The 21,823-nt window shown below is 33.2% G+C and overlaps 2 pseudogenes; both read left to right on the top strand.

The window, feature by feature from the left end:
* The first annotated feature begins 378 nt into the window (after positions 1-378).
* LOC149408957 (RNA-binding protein 47 pseudogene) lies at positions 379-6,972 on the top strand (annotated as a pseudogene).
* Positions 6,973-14,332: 7,360 nt separating this feature from the next.
* On the top strand, positions 14,333-20,575 carry LOC149408956 (putative RNA-binding protein 46 pseudogene; annotated as a pseudogene).
* The last annotated feature ends 1,248 nt before the right edge of the window (positions 20,576-21,823 follow it).

The raw sequence follows: 21,823 nt of genomic DNA, 5'->3' as shown, positions 1-21,823 counted from the left end.
GTGGATATCTTATCTATCTGTCTATATTATGATAATTTTGTATCCTGATCATTTGTTATCCTGACTAAGAAACCATTGGTTTCGAAACATGTCAATCCTATTTGATTTAAATAGTTGTGTATACAAAGTATTTTAATTATTTTTTAACTGATTCTCAATATACGGGCCCATGTAAAGTGGGATTATTTTCACAATGTCTACATTTCTGTCGGTAGAGTGTCCGACTCCTGATTGTACGATACAAAATTTCAGCCCTTTGACTTTTAATTAATCGCTCAGATGGCTCAGTCTGTTTTGGGAGTTCCGCGCGTTCGTAGCGGCGCTGCAAGCAACTATTTTTTAAAACTTTTCGCGCTGCTAACATTGAATTTTACGACCATGTATCCCCAAGAAACAGAAGACAGCGTATTGCAAAACATAGTGAAAATAGTTTATTATTCCGGGTACAAATTAATACAAAGGAATAGACAGAGACATTATGGACCTCCTCCAAATTGGATCGGCCCGCCTCCGACGGGCTGCGAAGTCTTCATGGGAAAACTTCCCAGAGACCTTTATGAAGACGAACTTATTCCGGTTTTCGAGGAAGTTGGAACGATCTACGAGCTGCGACGGATGATGGATTTTTCTGGATTTAACAGGGGATTTGGATTCGTGCGTTACACCAACGAACAGGACGCCTGGAAAGCGGTAGAAATGTTGAACAATTGCAGAATTCGACCTAGTAATGCTATCGTGGTAGCAAAATCTTTCGATAATAACCGCCTCTTCGTTAGTGGGCTGCCATTAGACGCAAGTAAAGAAGAAATCTTGAAAGAATTTAGTAAGCTTGTGTCTGGTCTAGTTGATGTGATGATGTATCCTCTCATGCATAACCCTTTACATAACCGAGGGTACGTCTTTCTGCATTTTGATAGTCATCGTTCAGCAGCTTTGGCCCGAAGGGCTCTCATACCTGGTCCTCTGACATCCTTTGGAGACAAGCTGGTGGTAGACTGGGCCGAACCGGAACCCATCGTCGGAAATAATATCATGAAGCAGGTAAGAACCAATAAGTTATATTGTATTTTATACATTTTTGTTGTTTTCCTATCTAAATTTTCTAGTTGTACAATCGTAAAATCCTAACTTAATATCATTTTCGTGTATGTTAGATGTAGATCTTTGGTACTTTTATTGGTAAAATTTCCGAACAATATTATAAATACGACCAAATTATCTAAATAACACTTCGTTTCAACGTAATTAGTACAATTTTGGCTTTATGTTTGAGATAGAAAATTGGTTATTATTATTCGTAGGTAGTACGAATATTTTAAAGTAAGTACCTTTGTTTTCTAATATGCACCGCCGTTTTTTTTGTTGAGTTTGTGATTGCACCTTCAGGTGAAAATCCCAAAACTGCATTGTGTCATGATCATCATTTTGATTATTATTGTGCAATACTTTTCAATTGTTCTCACTGCGTTTATATTTTAGTTCAAGTATTTATTTTTTTTATATTTTTATTTATTTTATAAAATACTGTTTTATTATTCAAATTTACATAGTAAGAACATATTTCAATAAAAATTAACATGTTTACCTTTACAAGAGTCTAAAATTCGTGTGTAAAGGGAAAAAAAACTTTTCATACATATTTATTTATTTATTATTATAACACCCCCTAATGGGCTTTTACACACTACAAAGTTTAATAGTAGAGTATCACAGTTATTATAGATTCTACAAAATTAAAACAATAAAGGAAACATAATACAACGAAAAAAGAAAAAATATTAAATGTTACAACAAAAGCATATAATAAAATAAGATACATTAGTAAAAATGATAAGAAGTCTCACATAAATAGATATTCAAAATAAAAATATATATATTGCGGAAATTATAGATGTCTATTTGTGTATCGATCTATAAAAGAATTGAAATAAACAATATTTATATTGATTATTTTTAAGATGAAATATATCTCCAAGATCAGAGTATTTATTTCCGAGACTGTGAAGTCTTGGAATTGGGGAATTGAAGTCTTGAATTTGGGGAAAAAACACAGTGACTATTCAACACACTTTTAAAAAGTGATATAAAGTCATTAAAAACGATGAAATTTTTTCTTCACGGGTGTTGTTACTCTTGTGCAATCATAAAAAGGCGAACAGACCATAATGTTACATTGATATACTCAAATTTCCGGTCGGTGGCGTCGTTAGTGTATATTTTGTGGTTATAAAAAATTATTGACAAAAATTATAGAAAATTTTGTTTTTTAATTCCTCTTTTGGCCACCTGCAAAGTTAAGTATGTCATTCTGTGCCGTTGATAGAACTGTTGTCACCTCTCCCTCTTAAATGAATCTAATAAATAATAACAATAGAACTAGAGTACAATAGTCAGCCACACGGAGTGAATCTTGAATAAAAATGATTGATTTTGTTTCATTTCTTTGTCATTTAGGTAAAGATTTTGTTCGTCCGAAACGTATCCGCCAGAGCAACGGAAAACGACATATTGATAACTTTTAGCAGATACATCGATCCATTCACTATCGAACGAATTAAAAAGGTTGAAGATTTTGCCTTTGTTCATTTTATCACCAGACAAGATGCTGAAAAAGCATTGCGATTGTTGAAATGCTGCACTTTGGACGGGTTCAAGTTAGAACTGAAATGGGCTAGACCTGTCGACAAGATATATACTAAGAATATACGCAGAGAAAGCAAAAATGGTTGTTTTTCGGTAGAGTTAAAAAATCCTCACCAGATATATGAAAAACAGGATTTGAAGCCTGTGAATTTGAGTATCAATAATTTAGGCATAATTGGTCAAATGCCAGAAAAAAGTAATAATGTTTATGCAAAATCTGCCCCCGATGTACTTGATGACTACTGCAAAAGGTTAGTTTTTTTCTATTTTATTATTTAAACATATATTTTTGTATTACAAAATATAATAATTATACATGTGTCCTGGGGTAGAGTGCACAAATCTTGGGAGGTAATTCTACATTGATGGTAGAAGTAAAAAATATATATAACTTTTATTCAATAATACTTTACTCCCAGACACCCTGAATACGAGCTGAAGTTCTCTGCTTTGTCCCGGGACTAACACAATAGTTTTTCGAAATCAGACCTTTTTCCATAGGAGAATATTTATTTTCCCATAAAAAACAATTCAACTTTTTTTAAATATTTTTTATTTACCTAAAAACTACCTTCAGATGTTGGAATTTCGAAAAAAGTAATGCCGACAAGATCTTCGTGTGATATTGACCTAGAAAGGTTTTTGATACTCTTAACAATCGGCGTCACAACACCCCGACGGGAACAACCCCTTATTTAAACCGGTAAGAATACCCAGCAAGAAAAAACCCAACAAACAGAATACAGCGTATTGCAAAACATAGTGAAAATAGTTAATAAATCCGGGTACGAATTAATACAAAGAAATGGACAGAGATATTATGGACCTCCTCCGAATTGGATCGGCCGATGTAAGTTCCCGGCGACGTGGAATTTACAGCGTTTTCTGGAGTTGGCATGTAACTTGAGACCTTACGTGTCACATTTTCGTGACTAGATTCCAACTACTCGTTTATACGATTGAATCCCATGTGATTTAAATTCTAAACGTTTACACGTGCTTTAATATTTTGTGTGCTTAGTTCTTAGAAAAAATATAGGCATAACCAAAGCTAAAGCGGTGAATAAAATGTTTTTTGTAAAATTTTTATATTTGAAATTAAATATATACATTCTATTATTTTAATTCATAAAAGTTTTTATGTGTTAGTTTATAAAAGTTTTGCTAAATACACAAATGTAATATTTAACTATTTTATGATAATTTTATTATAAAGGTTTATAATACGGCACTTTGTACCTCTTAGCGTCTGCAAATAACCGGAACTATTGGATCTTTTCGAGTTACTAGATCATTTAACACTTACTCAATCATCGACAAATCGAGATTTATATACCATTTTAATCGTCTCGGCGAGACGAGATCAGTGGCATTTTCAACTCAATTTGATTTGACAAGTACGATTATCGTGAGCAATAGATATGATCCTATATGCGATTTTATCCCAGATATTCAACGTCACTTTGTTAATTGTTTCTATCGTGTATTAAACTAACTCCATTGATATCAACAAGCGACGTTGCCGTCGTTATTTGTGTCAAACGCAGGTGTACTAATAATTTTATAAAGTAATGTAATATTTTAACAATTGTATGCCAAAATAGCCTCTAAAGTAATATTATTTAGAGCTCATTATCGTACGACATTGCGTATTAGTCTAAACAATATTCGAAAGGAACTATAAGGCTCAAGAATTGTGTGCAAAATCTAAAGTAATATTATTAAGAGCCCATTATCGAATGATGTTGTGTGCTAGCCAAAGCTGGTTTGTTTGTATTGGTACATCTGAAGCTAGCTTCAGTTTAGTTTACGGGAATACATGAATGACTTGCTACTGGCTAATTTATAATATTAAATATTACCGTTATTCATGTGTAAAACTCGGTTGACTGGTTGGTTTGTTCTTGCTTTTTGTCAGATAGTATATTTACTTACAATATGTCACAGAGGAGAGTTGATAAAATCTTTCAGCTTTGCGAAATGGATTTTAAATACGGTAAGCTATTTCATATTTCTAAATAATAACCTAAATTGTAAAATATAGAAATTAACAATTTTAATCTATGCTTATCAAATGAGTACAGAATAATTACCGTATTTTATTATATAGGTCATGATTTTTTTCTTTCTTTTTTGAGAACCCAAGCAGTAAAATTATTACTCTGCCTACCCCTGCGCGGAAACGGCGTGATGGTTAGTTAGTTAGTTAGATAATAATCTGAAATATTACAGAGCTACCTTAGCTTGTAGTAAATTGTTATAGGTAATATCAGAAATGCTGCTAATTAATATTCCCTTGCAAATGCGTAATAAGTCTGTTATTTTGTCATTATATTAGGATAGGTTTCACATTTGTTTGACTTACTTACTACATTGAGCTATTATTATTAGATAAATATATAATATATTATGCTTTATTTTAGAAACCAAAACTGAAGTAATGTTAGAAAGGGGTCCGTCGATGTCCGACGATGATGATTCACTATACAAACCGAACAACGTTACTTCTTCGACTGAATCAGGTATCTACAGAAAACATGTTTAATACTCTTGAAACAATCAATACGTAACATATAATTATATTATTATATGGTCAGAGGTGCGGCCCAGAAAGCCGAAGGTCCTAGGTGCGATTCCCAGATGTGACCGTATCTTTTCTGTTTCAGATTTTAGATTGAGTGATGCTAATATTGTCTTCATTTAATTAAATAATTTAATTTAATTATAATTATTTTACAAGCAATAATTATTCGCCTGAAACACTCATCCGAATTGAAAAAAACTCCTGATAAAAGATACATGACGCCAACGGGACTCGAACCCGTGTCCCCTCGATTTCCGGTCGACAGCTCTGACCACTGATCTATGGCGGCTTATCGCTTATCCGCGAAATAATTCAATATATACTAGTGTTTCATTAAAAATTACTGCTTGTTTATAATTTGAGGTTTTACTAATTAAGTTTAAAGAAAGCTAATTAATGTATTGTTCTTTTTTAGATATGAAAATTTCCAACGCCGATGATGAGCAACATCATTTAGAGAAGCAGGAGGCAATCGAAGTGTCATCGACTACAACTCGAAGCACTATTTCTACTAGTAAAGGAGCACGAGTGCATGACCGTAAAAACTCATGTCCTTATTGTACTAAACTGGTAACGAACTTCACACGTCACTTCACGTTCACTTGAGACCATGATTCCTATCACTATTGTATTAGCACCCAACATCCCTTAGAGGCAGAAGTTATTGAACACAATAAAATTTTGGATACTGATCTGCGAGAAAGAAAAAGAAAGCGAGAATTGATTTCAAGGCAAATAAGAAACATAGGTAATTATCTTTATAATCAGAACGTTATCAGTAAACCAGATGGAATAATGATACCGTATCGCCGTCCAAGGAAGACTGTGGATGCTAAAATCATCTTCTATATTACTATGCCCAGACAATTCTGAAATTTGAGAATCTTTGAGAACTCAAATATTTCCTGTATTTCAAAATGATAATATTGCAAAAATAGCAATGTCTGACCCATCAATATGTTTATATGGGTCTTTATTATTAAGTAATCACACGGAACACCATTTGAAGACACATATAACATCGAAGATGAGGGATTTAGCCAAGCTGTATATAGTTATTATAGAACCGAAACCTTCAATTTCAACCTTTGATTTAGCGTTTGACCCTGTGCATTTTGATGTTTTTATTAAAACCGTACAGATAAATAGTGGTTACGATGAAATTACAGGTTCTGTAAAAATTCCTAGCATGCCTCAACGACTTTGTACGGCTATAAAAGATTGTGCTGATATCTTTATTCGTCGAACAATACAGAATTCTACGCTAACCACTTCATCGAAAGAAATTTAAAAAAATAAATTGTCTGATTTTAAAACGGTCTTAAATCATTCTTGGAAGTTAGAAATATCTACCAATGCTGAAAAATCAAGAAAAAAACAAAAAATGTTGAAATCTGATGCTATGCCTTCAACTATCGATCTTAAAAAAATGTGCGACGAAGTTATGAAACTAGAACTGAATATAGCACAACGATTTGAAAATGAAAAATCTTATGCGGTCTATGAGGAACTTTGTAAAACAACAATTGCTCATATTATAATATTTAATAGGAGAAGAGCTGGTGAGGTAGCGAGAGCACCTTTGGAAAATTATATAGCCGGCCAACATGAAAAACAAGATATTCCTAAAGAAATTATGGAAATCATGAGTTCTGAGGAACAAAATGCTATAAATGCTTTAAACTGCTTCCATATTCCAGGAAAAAGAGGAAGAACAGTTCCAATTCTTCTTCGAGATCAAATGAAAAAAAATATAGACACTCTATTTGCATACCGACATTTAGTTGGAATTTCAAATGAAAACAAATACTTATTTCCAAAGGCAGCAGGTGAACCTTATTTCTGTGGTACGCAAATTCTAAGAGACCTAAGAAGTAAGTTTTCCCTCATAAATCCGGATCATATGACTTCAACTGGGCTACGACACCATGTTGCAACCATGAGCCAAGTAGCTGGAAAAAATAATGCATATGTGAATGCATTGTCCCATTTCTTAGGGCATACACCAGGTACAAATAAGGGCAATTATATAATACCCCACCCGGCCCTCGAGAAAGGTAAAGTTGGCTTGAATTTACTACAATTAGCTGAAGAAAAAAAAGGTTCCTTAAGAAAATCTGATAAAACGAACATTACTTGTCAAAACGAAATAGACAATTCTGACCCTCTACCTACTGAACCAAATTTGTTGACTGAAGAAACAGTAAAAAAGAATGTGAATTCTGATATGGATACATCGGATAATTGTTTAGAGGAGGCTGAAAGTAATACATTACCGACTCATTCACTTGCAAAAAGAAAGGGTAACATAATTAGAAGGAGATGGGATGAGAAAGAAAAAGATGCGCTTTATAAAAACTTTGAAAATTACTTTGTCGAAGGAAGAGATCCAGGCGCTGGAAAAATCAACGAAATTAAAAGAGAAAGGGGAATCTTATCAACACGATCGTGGAAACAGATAAATACATTTATAAATAATCATCGTGTGAAGAAATTGCCCTTACCTAAAGAACTGCAGAGAAAAAGAGATTTCTCCTTGCAAGATGCTTAACGAATGCTCGAACGACTCCAGTAACATACGTTATGAGCCAACGTCATGAAACGTAAAGTCATGCGATTCAGTTGGTGCCAAGTAAAGTAGCTATTGACTCGTTACTCGTTGTATCTATGAGTTTTTTTTTCAGTCTGATAAAGATTTGGTATGCATATTATTTTAAATAATTAATTAGTTGAAAATGAATGCAATTTTTTTTTTAATATGATTTATTTCTCTATTTTGTTAAACTCTGATAATGTCAGTTTTGTATAACGTATTGTATATAATTTTAAACTGCAATTATGTAAAAATCATTACTTAAATAGTTTTTAAGTTTGTTTTAGTTCTGTAGAATTTCCTAATGAAAGTTTTTAAGAATGTCTGAAAATAAATAAATGAAAATGTGAATTTTTTCAAATTTGTTTTTTATTTTACCAAACAATGAATTTGTGCAAAATTTTATTAAAACACAAGACTTGTGCAATATTCATGGCAACATATTGTCTACCAGTGTTGACGTATTTTGACAGCTGCTTCAATTGATCTAGCTTTAACAATCATAATACTAGAAAATCAAACTAAAAAAGTGGTTAACTCGTCTAATCAGTAGAGTGCGCGTTGGGACAGTGAATTTTTTATCCCACAAATTATCTCGCTAAGGCGGAATACTCGTCATTATTCTGGTGTTTGTACCACAAAATACAACTCAGTGCAAAAGTGACTCGATCATTATATAAACACAAAAAACCTATCCCAAAGGCGTTTTTAGCGTCACAAAGGCTCTGCCATCTCTCATACAAGAAACAAGCAATGTGTCGTTTTTTTCTTTTGTGTGAAACTTTGAAATCAACTACCTTAATGAATACACTATGCTCCATCTGTAAAAAAAACATTGACACCCCGTCAGACTTCATCTCATGTTGTATCTGCGACGATAACTACCACTTCATTTGTGCCGATTTTTTTTTTTTTTTTTTTACAGTGAATACCTCACAAGGGTCCCAACTGCTCCCGTCTGGAGCCAGTGAGACTATGGCATCCCCAATTGGGGGATGTTGTGAGGCTGAAGGTAAGTGGGGAAGGGAAAGAGGAAGGTGGGGAAGTACCTGGCTATTCAGATCTAGTCACTAAACACGGCTAAAGCCATTTGGAGCAACGTTTCAATTCTGAATGGTGGTCTTACACCAGGGCGATCCTGGTAGTATCTTCCACTCTGGAACGTGCCGCAAATATACTATATATTATTTTAATTAATTAATTGTGAAATAACACAAATTAATCAAATAAAATATCCGATATCGCAGAGACCTCACGGCGAGGAACTAAGATTTTACAGTGGCGCTGCAAACTTTGCACAAAAACACAAAAAAACTCAAAAAAAAATACGTCTGAAAAAAATCTAGAACTGACATCTATCGAGAAACCTAATAAACAACCATCATCAACACCAAAATCTACAATTGCCGCCTCATCATACGCCAGTGTGAACTTACCACCAACAACCACAGATGGCTCTAGTAATCTGACAATCGATCTATTTTTAACTGAATTCGCAAATTTCAAAGACTCAGTTAATGAATCTGTTGGAAAAAAATACGATGCAATCCTGCTCCAAAATAATGAAATATTAAAAACCATTCAAAACATATCTCAACAGCAAGAAGATTTAAAATATCGAATAAATAATTTGGAAAAACTACATGAACAAGTAAACTCAGCCTTAAATTCAAGACTTGGGGACAAACTAAACACGGGAACAATCGGATTGTCTGGCCCCATTACACCCATATACGTCTCAGAACTCCTCACGTCTAAAGGCAAACGGCTTTGGTATCTAGCTCGCCAACGTGCGACTGAATGTAAATATAGGTACGTCTGGACGAAAGCAGGTCTAATCTACATGAAAAAAGATGACTCTTCTCGACCTATATTAATAGACTCAGAACAAGCTATACCGAAGCTCTGACTACCTGCTCTTTATTCTAATTATCGTTATAAAACTACTCACTACCGCTTTATATCGCCATTTCATACTCTATAACATAACAGCACTATATTATATGAACACCTAGGTTTTTGCATAACTCCAATTTGTACTGGAATAATTTTAATCCTAATTTTAATTTTAACTTTAATTTTAATCTTTATTCTCTCTAGAATGGTAACTACACTTATTATAAGATTATTATTTGATTTATTAGTAATATTACTAATAATTCGGCAAAAGAGAACTCTAATCAACATATTTTATATTACCCAGATATTACTTATTGTTCATACTTATACTACTTTTTACTGTCTTTTGAAAGAGAAAATGCCACACACTAACTACATACGTTATTTATTTCCTGGATTTTATTTCAGATATTATTTCTTACTCAGATATATTTTATTTTTCCTAACTACATCATTTTGTTTACAGTTTTGTCGCTACATATTTCGTACTACAAGTATTTATATGATAATAAAATACTGTTTTAAAACTTTACCCAGAAAACAATAATTAATTTTTGAATTCTAATGGTAATAAACGATCTTCAACATAAAATCGATAGTATCTTAGTGCCAAATACTGAAATAATTCTTGAAAACATTAACGAAATTGTGCAATTTAATTGGGAATCCAATAGGATTAATATTGTTCATCAAAATATTCGAACGATGGGAAACTTGGATGATTTTCTTATATTTTTGGAAGAATTAAAAGCTGTGGTAAAGTTCCATGTACTAATTCTCACTGAATGCAGGTTAAATGATTCATACATAGCCAAACAAATTTCAGGCTATAACGAATACCATACAACATCGCATATTAACCAAAATAGCGGAGTAGTAGTATATATCGACAACACATTAAATTCCTTAGTACAAGAAATAAACATAAATCAGTGTAATTGTTTAAAAATCAACCCAAAAAACATAAAATTAATCACAAACAGATTATCGATTATGAGGCTTTATTAAATGATCTTAATAATAAAAATTGGGAATATGTTTATAAAGAGACTGAAGTTAACAATGCTCTAAACTATTTTATTAATGAAATCAATACATTCATAACAAAACACACAATAACTAAACGCATACCATATAGTAAAATACATCTCACACCATGGATTACCAACGGCATTGTTAAATCTATACACAAAATAAATCACCTTCATAAAATAGCTAAACGAGACCCATTGAACGATACTAAACAGCAAAACTATTACCGATACTATATTATAATAAAACAAATAAAAAACTTTATTCCACTTGATTTTATTTTGACCGTAACCGGTTTCAGCTCGTCAAAGCCATCTTCAGACTGGTACTGGTACCGATACCGTAATATTTGCAAAACCGTTATTCGCAAATGCAAAGAGCGTTATTATAAATTCTTACTTGATAAGGATAATTCCAGCAAAAACATGTGGAATGTTGGCATCGACAATTGAAACAAAGGAACAATCTTTTTCATTTAATATTAAACCAACTACTGTAGAAGAGGTCTTAAAAATAATCAACAGCCTTAATACTACACATGCAAAGGGTCCAGATAGTCTAAATACACAAATACTAAAAAAAAATAAAAATCAGATTTCTGCTCCGCTATCATATATTTACAACTTAAGTTTTGCATCAGGAATATTTCCTGATCACTTCAAAAAATCAATAATTGTCCCAATTCACAAAAGTGGACCTAAATCTCTTGTAGAAAACTATAGGCCAATATCACTATTAAGCGCGATATCCAAAGTCATTGAAAAGCTTTTCAAAACTAGGTTAAACGAATATGTGGAGAAACATAACATTCTAAGTCCTAACCAATACGGCTTTCGGTCGGGTAAGGGAACGGATGATGCCATCGCATGTCTCACTGAAACTTCTACAGGGAATATGAACCGTGGCAAGAAAACTATTGCCCTTTTCCTGGACCTGGCCAAGGCATTTGACACAATATCTTATAAAATTCTTTTACAGAGACTTAGAAATATAGGAATAAAGGGAAAAGCTTTTCAATGGATAGAAAGTTATATATCTAATAGATTTCAACAAACCAGAATTAACAAGGCTATTAGCACTTCACTAAAATACACTTTTGGGGTACCACAAGGAAGTACACTTGGGCCCCTTCTCTTTATTATATACATAAACGAACTTTGTAACCAACACATTGGTGGTAAAATTATCACGTTCGCTGACGATACAGTTATTTTGTTTGAAGGAGATGATTGGAAAGAAACACACCACCTTGCGAACTTAGGTATAAACAGAGTAAAACAGTGGCTGGACAGTAATTTGCTTACACTAAACATACAAAAAACAAAATATCTCACATTTAGCGCTACCCTTGCAGGTCAACCCAAAACACCTCATCACCTCACAATACATAATATTAAGTGTAGCCTTGGAAATAATAACCATACTTGTAAATCCGAAACCCTTAAATGTGTTAAATCTATTAAATATTTAGGTATAATAGTGGATAACCATCTTAAATGGAAACAACAAATTGAAAACACAGCTAATAAAGTGCGCAAACTTATTTATATATTTATAGCATTGCGGGAAATTATAAAAACTCAAGACATTAAAAAAATATACTACGGGCTCTGCAACTCCGTCATAACCTACGGTTGCATTGGATGGGGTGGAACAGGATTAACAATATTATACCCGCTACTGATGGCACAGAAATCCATTCTACGCGTCATTATGAAGAAACCCTTCAGATACTCGAGCGACGCTCTCTTCAAGGAGTTTAATGTGCTTGATGTTCGACAGTGTCACATAAAAAATAACAATCTGCGTCCACAAAAATAAAAACAAAACGATAACAGTCGATCATAATCATCAAACCAGAAGTAAGAGCAGAAACGACCTTTCTATTCCAACTAGCAATACTGCGGCTTATCAAAAAGTTTTCTCATACCTGGGACCAAAAATATACAACAAAATCCCCTCTCAATTTAAACTGTGTGAATTATCAGCCTTCGGTACTAAAATAACAAAATGGTTATTAGACTTAAGTAGGACAGATTCAGAAAAATTATTAAAAAACGTAGTCTGAGTTGATTTCTTCGATTTTGTATTTTGTATTTACATAAAAAATATTTTTTTTATTTTTCTTTCATACATTGATATATTATATTTTTATTTTATATTGTACATGTACCTATCTGGATTTTATTGTTTATTACTGCTCAATTGTATTTTCCTAAAAAAATATTTTCTTTCTATTTTTCTTTCTTACATTTATATGTTATATTTTAATTTTATTTTATATTTTACATGTACCTACCTGGAATTATGTACACGCAACCTGCCAATTTGACTGTCCAAAAACGGGAAACTTCCTAGTTGGACAGTCAAAGCTTCCTTTTATATTTGTATATCTTGTATGTAATAAATGTAATAATAATAAATAAATAAAAATAAAATAAATAAATAAATATGTGGCTATGGAAGATTATACTACAGCTACTGCCGGCTACATCCCAGAGTGGAAGACGTGACTGGTAACCCCATGGGGAAAGGCGAACATTCAGGAAAGTATCTTCTAATCTATTTACAATTTGGTACTGCCACCCCGGGAACCATTTATTGGATAACTACACCTCTGCCATAGGTCACCCCAAGTGGTTTGGTGACTTAGCGTGGGTTCATGGGGTGAGGTTTGCTCGGGTCTTGGCGGTGGATGTGTCCTCCAGCTACGTGGAAGGCCGGAGAGACAGGTTGAGGGAAACCTTGTGACCTTTCCGGCAGAACTCTTTTGGAACATCGTCTTGCACCGCAGTGGGAGGGATGGATTCATACGTCCGTCACTCCTGGACCCACAGACCTCGGTTTCCTACCCACCCCTCAAACCTTATCCTTCCCAAAACTTCCTCTCCTTCCCTTCCTTTAAAAGACCCTCCACACAGCATCTTCAAAGATGACATAGGTCTGAGGAAAAATATTTTCCTCAGGGCTTCCTGTGTGGAGCTATTGTTAAACAAACAAAAAAAAATGGCTCAGTAACATAACTAGTTCTGAATATTTCAAATAATTGAGGTTAATGAGGGCGTACTGTATAGGGCCCGCAAATACTTTAATAGTACACAACTGCTAACCCTGTACAAATCACAAGTGCGCCCCACGGTTGGATTTGGCAGCCCGAAAATACCTGAAAAAACCCTTATTTTAATTATTTTTTAACTGATTCTCAATATACGGGCCCATGTAAAGTGGGATTATTTTCACAATGTCTACATTTCTGTCGGTAGAGTGTCCGACTCCTGATTGTACGATACAAAATTTCAGCCCTTTGACTTTTAATTAATCGCTCAGATGGCTCAGTCTGTTTTGGGAGTTCCGCGCGTTCGTAGCGGCGCTGCAAGCAACTATTTTTTAAAACTTTTCGCGCTGCTAACATTGAATTTTACGACCATAGACAACATAGATAAACAGAAGACAGCGTATTGCAAAACATAGTGAAAATAGTTTATTATTCCGGGTACAAATTAATACAAAGGAATAGACAGAGACATTATGGACCTCCTCCAAATTGGATCGGCCCGCCTCCGACGGGCTGCGAAGTCTTCATGGGAAAACTTCCCAGAGACCTTTATGAAGACGAACTTATTCCGGTTTTCGAGGAAGTTGGAACGATCTACGAGCTGCGACGGATGATGGATTTTTCTGGATTTAACAGGGGATTTGGATTCGTGCGTTACACCAACGAACAGGACGCCTGGAAAGCGGTAGAAATGTTGAACAATTGCAGAATTCGACCTAGTAATGCTATCGTGGTAGCAAAATCTTTCGATAATAACCGCCTCTTCGTTAGTGGGCTGCCATTAGACGCAAGTAAAGAAGAAATCTTGAAAGAATTTAGTAAGCTTGTGTCTGGTCTAGTTGATGTGATGATGTATCCTCTCATGCATAACCCTTTACATAACCGAGGGTACGTCTTTCTGCATTTTGATAGTCATCGTTCAGCAGCTTTGGCCCGAAGGGCTCTCATACCTGGTCCTCTGACATCCTTTGGAGACAAGCTGGTGGTAGACTGGGCCGAACCGGAACCCATCGTCGGAAATAATATCATGAAGCAGGTAAGAACCAATAGGTTATATTGTATTTTTTACATTTTTGTTGTTTTCCAATCTAAATTTTCTAGTTGTACAATCGTAAAATCCTAACTTAATATCATTTTCGTGTATGTTCGATGTAGATCTTTGGTACTTTTATTGGTAAATTTTCCGAACAATATTATAAATACGACCAAATTATCTAAATAACACTTCGTTTCAACGTAATTAGTACAATTTTGGCTTTATGTTTGAGATAGAAAATTGGTTATTATTTTTCGTAGGTAGTACGAATATTTTATAGTAAGTACCTTTGTTTTCTAATATGCACCGCCGTTTTTTTTGTTGAGTTTGTGATTGCACCTTCAGGTGAAAATCCCAAAACTGCATTGTGTCATGATCATCATTTTGATTATTATTGTGCAATACTTTTCAATTGTTCTCACTGCGTTTATATTTTAGTTCAAGTATTTATTTTTTTAATATTTTTATTTATTTTATAAAATACTGTTTTATTATTCAAATTTACATAGTAAGAACATATTTCAATAAAAATTAACATGTTTACCTTTACAAGAGTCTAAAATTCGTGTGTAAAGGGAAAAAAAACTTTTCATACATATTTATTTATTTATTATTATAACACCCCCTAATGGGCTTTTACACACTACAAAGTTTAATAGTAGAGTATCACAGTTATTATAGATTCTACAAAATTAAAACAATAAAGGAAACATAATACAACGAAAAAAGAAAAAATATTAAATGTTACAACAAAAGCATATAATAAAATAAGATACATTAGTAAAAATGATAAGAAGTCTCACATAAATAGATATTCAAAATAAAAATTTATATATTGCGGAAATTATAGATGTCTATTTGTGTATCGATCTATAAAAGAATTGAAATAAACAATATTTATATTGATTATTTTTAAGATGAAATATATCTCCAAGATCAGAGTATTTATTTCCGAGACTGTGAAGTCTTGGAATTGGGGAATTGAAGTCTTGAATTTGGGGAAAAAACACAGTGACTATTCAACACACTTTTAAAAAGTGATATAAAGTCATTAAAAACGATGAAAATTTTTCTTCACGGGTGTTGTTACTCTTGTGCAATCATAAAAAGGCGAACAGACCATAATGTTACATTGATATACTCAAATTTCCGGTCGGTGGCGTCGTTAGTGTATATTTTGTGGTTATAAAAAATTATTGACAAAAATTATAGAAAATTTTGTTTTTTAATTCCTCTTTTGGCCACCTGCAAAGTTAAGTATGTCATTCTGTGCCGTTGATAGAACTGTTGTCACCTCTCCCTCTTAAATGAATCTAATAAATAATAACAATAGAACTAGAGTACAATAGTCAGCCACACGGAGTGAATCTTGAATAAAAATGATTGATTTTGTTTCATTTCTTTGTCATTTAGGTAAAGATTTTGTTCGTCCGAAACGTATCCGCCAGAGCAACGGAAAACGACATATTGATAACTTTTAGCAGATACATCGATCCATTCACTATCGAACGAATTAAAAAGGTTGAAGATTTTGCCTTTGTTCATTTTATCACCAGACAAGATGCTGAAAAAGCATTGCGATTGTTGAAATGCTGCACTTTGGACGGGTTCAAGTTAGAACTGAAATGGGCTAGACCTGTCGACAAGATATATACTAAGAATATACGCAGAGAAAGCAAAAATGGTTGTTTTTCGGTAGAGTTAAAAAATCCTCACCAGATATATGAAAAACAGGATTTGAAGCCTGTGAATTTGAGTATCAATAATTTAGGCATAATTGGTCAAATGCCAGAAAATAGTAATAATGTTTATGCAAAATCTGCCCCCGATGTACTTGATGACTACTGCAAAAGGTTAGTTTTTTTCTAATTTATTATTTAAACATATATTTTTTTATTACATAATATAATAATTATACATGTGTCCTGGGGTAAAGTGCACAAATCTTGGGAGGTAATTCTACATTGATGGTAGAAGTAAAAAATATAAATAACTTTTATTCAATAATACTTTACTCCCAGACACCCTGAATACGAGCTGAAGTTCTCTGCTTTGTCCCGGGACTTACACAATAGTTTTTCGAAATCAGACCTTTTTCCATAGGAGAATATTTATTTTCCCATAAAAAACAATTCAACTTTTTTTAAATATTTTTTATTTACCTAAAAACTACCTTTAGATGTTGGAATTTCGAAAAAAGTAATGTCGACAAGATCTTCGTGTGATATTGACCTAGAAAGGTTTTTGATACTCTTAACAATCGGCGTCACAACACCCCGACGGGAACAACCCCTTATTTAAACCGGTAAGAATACCCAGCAAGAAAAAACCCAACAAACAGAATACAGCGTATTGCAAAACATAGTGAAAATAGTTAATAAATCCGGGTACGAATTAATACAAAGAAATGGACAGAGATATTATGGACCTCCTCCGAATTGGATCGGCCGATGTAAGTTCCCGGCGACGTGGAATTATCAGCGTTTTCTGGAGTTGGCATGTAACTTGAGACCTTACGTGTCACATTTTCGTGACTAGATTCCAATTACTCGTTTATACGATTGAATCCCATGTGATTTAAATTCTAAATGTTTACACGTGCTTTAATATTTTGTGTGCTTAGTTCTTAGAAAAAATATAGGCATAACCAAAGCTAAAGCGGTGAATAAAATGTTTTTTGTAAAATTTTTATATTTGAAATTAAATATATACATTCTATTATTTTAATTCATAAAAGTTTTTATGTGTTAGTTTATAAAAGTTTTGCTAAATACACAAATGTAATATTTAACTATTTTATGATAATTTTATTATATAGGTTTATAATACGGCACTTTGTACCTCTTAGCGTCTGCAAATAACCGGAACTATTGGATCATTTCGAGTTACTAGATCATTTAACACTTACTCAATCATCGACAAATCGAGATTTATATACCATTTTAATCGTCTCGGCGAGACGAGATCAGTGGCATTTTCAACTCAATTTGATTTGACAAGTACGATTATCGTGAGCAATAGATATGATCCTATATGCGATTTTATCCCAGATATTCAACGTCACTTTGTTAATTGTTTCTATCGTGTATTAAACTAACTCCATTGATATCAACAAGCGACGTTGCCGTCGTTATTTGTGTCAAACGCAGGTGTACAAATAATTTTATAAAGTAATGAAATATTTTAACAATTGTATGCCAAAATAGCCTCTAAAGTAATATTATTTAGAGCTCATTATCGTACGACATTGCGTATTAGTCTAAACAATATTCGAAAGGAACTATAAGGCTCAAGAATTGTGTGCAAAATCTAAAGTAATATTATTAAGAGCCCATTATCGAATGATGTTGTGTGCTAGCCAAAGCTGGTTTGTTTGTATTGGTACATCTGAAGCTAGCTTCAGTTTAGTTTACGGGAATACATGAATGACTTGCTACTGGCTAATTTAAAATATTAAATATTACCGTTATTCATGTGTAAAACTCGGTTGACTGGTTGGTTTGTTCTTGCTTTTTGTCAGATAGTATATTTACTTACAATATGTCACAGAGGAGAGTTGATAAAATCTTTCAGCTTTGCGAAATGGATTTTAAATACGGTAAGCTATTACATATTTCTAAATAATAACCTAAATTGTAAAATATAGAAATTAACAATTTTAATCTATGCTTATCAAATGAGTACAGAATAATTACCGTATTTTATTATATAGGTCATGATTTTTTTCTTTCTTTTTTGAGAACCCAAGCAGTAAAATTATTACTCTGCCTACTTCTGCGCGGAAACGGCGTGATGGTTAGCTAGTTAGTTAGTTTGTTAGATAATTATCTGAAATATTACAGAGCTACCTTAGCTTGTAGTAAATTGTTATAGGTAATATCAGAAATGCTGCTAATTAATATTCCCTTGCAAATGCGTAATAAGTCTGTTATTTTGTCATTATATTAGGATAGGTTTCACAATCAATACGTAACATATAATTTGATTATTATATGGTCAGAGGTGCGGCCCAGGAAGCCGAAGGTCCTAGGTGCGAGTCCCAGATGTGACCGTATCTTTTCTGTTTCAGATTTTAGATTGAGTGATGCTAATATTGTCTTCATTTAATTAAATAATTTAATTTAATTATAATTATTTTACAAGCAATAATTATTCGCCTGAAACACTCATCCGAATTGAAAAAAACTCCTGATAAAAGATACATGATGCCAACGGGACTCGAACCCGTGTCCCCTCGATTTCCGGTCGACAGCTCTGACCACTGATCTATGGCGGCTTATCGCTTATCCGCGAAATAATTCAATATATACTAGTGTTTCATTAAAAATTACTGCTTGTTTATAATTTGAGGTTTTACTAATTAAGTTTAAAGAAAGCTTATAAATGTATTGTTCTTTTTTAGATATGAAAATTTCCAACGCCGATGATGAGCAACATCATTTAGAGAAGCAGGAGGCAATCGAAGTGTCATCGACTACAACTCGAAGCACTATTTCTACTAGTAAAGGAGCACGAGTGCATGACCGTAAAAACTCATGTCCTTATTGTACTAAACTGGTAACGAACTTCACACGTCACTTCACGTTCACTTGAGACCATGATTCCTATCACTATTGTATTAGCACCCAACATCCCTTAGAGGCAGAAGTTATTGAATACAATAAAATTTTGGATACTGATCTGCGAGAAAGAAAAAGAAAGCGAGAATTGATTTCAAGGCAAATAAGAAACATAGTTAATTATCTTTATAATCAGAACGTTATTAGTAAACCAGATGGAATATTTATACCGTATCGCCGTCCAAGGAAGACTGTGGATGCTAAAATCATCTTCTATATTACTATGCCCAGACAATTCTGAAATTTGAGAATCTTTGAGAACTCAAATATTTCCTGTATTTCAAAATGATAATATTGCAAAAATAGCAATGTCTGACCCATTAATATGTTTATATGGGTCTTTATTATTAAGTAATCACACGGAACACCATTTGAAGACACATATAACATCGAAGATGAGAGATTTAGCCAAGCTGTATATAGTTATTATAGAACAGAAACCTTCAATTTCAACCTTTAATTTAGCGTTTGACCCTGTGCATTTTGATGTTTTTATTAAAACCGTACAGATAAATAGTGGTTACGATGAAATTACAGGTTCTGTAAAAATTCCTAGCATGCCTCAACGACTTTGTACGGCTATAAAAGATTGTGCTGATATCTTTATTCGTCGAACAATACAGAATTCTACGCTAACCACTTCATCGAAAGAAATTTAAAAAAATAAATTGTCTGATTTTAAAACGGTCTTAAATCATTCTTGGAAGTTAGAAATATCTACCAATGCTGAAAAATCAAGAAAAAAACAAATAAGTTTGAAATCTGATGTTATGCCTTCAACTATCGATCTTAAAAAAAATGTGCGACGAAGTTATGAAACTAGAACTGAATATAGCACAACGATTTGAAAATGAAAAATCTTATGCGGTCTATGAGGAACTTTGTAAAACAAAAATTGCTCATATTATAATATTTAATAGGAGAATAGCTGGTGAGGTAGCGAGAGCACCGTTGGAAAATTATATAGCCGGCCAACATGAAAAACAAGATATTCCTAAAGAAATTATGGAAATCATGAGTTCTGAGGAACAAAATGCTATAAATGCTTTAAACTGCTTCCATATTCCAGGAAAAAGAGGAAGAACAGTTGCAATTCTTCTTCGAGATCAAATGAAAAAAAATATAGACACTCTATTTGCATACCGACATTTAGTTGGAATTTCAAATGAAAACAAATACTTATTTCCAAAAGCAGCAGGTGAACCTTATTTCTGTGGTACGCAAATTCTAAGAGACCTAAGAAGTAAGTTTTCCCTCATAAATCCGGATCATATGACTTCAACTGGGCAACCATGAGCCAAGTAGCTGGAAAAAATAATGCATATGTGAATGCATTGTCCCATTTCTTAGGGCATACACCAGGTACAAATAAGGGCAATTATATGATACCCCACCTGGCCCTCGAGAAAGGTAAAGTTGGCTTGAATTTACTACAATTAGCTGAAGGAAAAAAAGGTTTTTTTTGAAAACTTTGAAAATTACTTTGTCGAAGGAAGAGATCCAGGCGCTGGAAAAATTAACGAAATTAAAAGAGAAAGGGGAATCTTATCAACACGATCGTGGAAACTGATAAATACATTAATAAATAATCATCGTGTGAAGAAATTGCACTTACCTAAAGAACTGCAGAGAAAAAGAGATTTCTACTTGCAAGATGCTTAACGAATGCTCGAACGACTCCAGTAACATACGTTATGAGCCAACGTCATGAAACGTAAAGTCATGCGATTCAGTTGGTGCCAAGTAAAGTAGCTATTGACTCGTTACTCGTTGTATCTATGAGTTTTTTTTCAGTCTGATAAAGATTTGGTATGCATATTATTTTAAATAATTAATTAGTTGAAAATGAATGCAATTTTTTTTTTTAATATGATTTATTTCTATAATTTGTTAAACTCTGATAATGTCAGTTTTGTATAACGTATTGTATATAATTTTAAACTGCAATTATGTAAAAATCATTACTTAATTAGTTTTTAAGTTTGTTTTAGTTCTGTAGAATTTCCTAATGAAAGTTTTTTAGAATGTCTGAAAATAAATAAATGAAAATGTGAATTTTTCCAAATTTGTTTTTTATTTTACCAAACAATGAATTTGTGCAAAATTTTATTAAAACACAAGACTTGTGCAATATTCATGGCAACATATTGTTTTTTTTTTTTTTACAGTATTACCGCACAAGAGTCCCAACTGCTCCCGTCTGGAGTCAGTGAGACTATGGCATCCCCAATTGGGGTATGTTGTGAGGCTGAGGGTATTGGGGAGGGAAGGGAGATGGGGAAGAGGAAGGTGGGGAAGTACCTGGCTATTCAGATCTGGTCACCAAACACGGCTAAAGCCATTTCAAGCAACGTTTCAATTC

This window comes from Hesperophylax consimilis, unplaced genomic scaffold, assembly GCF_061612785.1.
Source record: "Hesperophylax consimilis isolate HC1 unplaced genomic scaffold, BYU_Hcon_1.0 scaffold_40, whole genome shotgun sequence".
Lineage (NCBI taxonomy): Eukaryota > Metazoa > Arthropoda > Insecta > Trichoptera > Limnephilidae > Hesperophylax > Hesperophylax consimilis.
The sequence above is the reverse complement of the archived record's forward strand: the minus strand, read 5'-3'. Positions and strand labels throughout refer to the sequence as shown.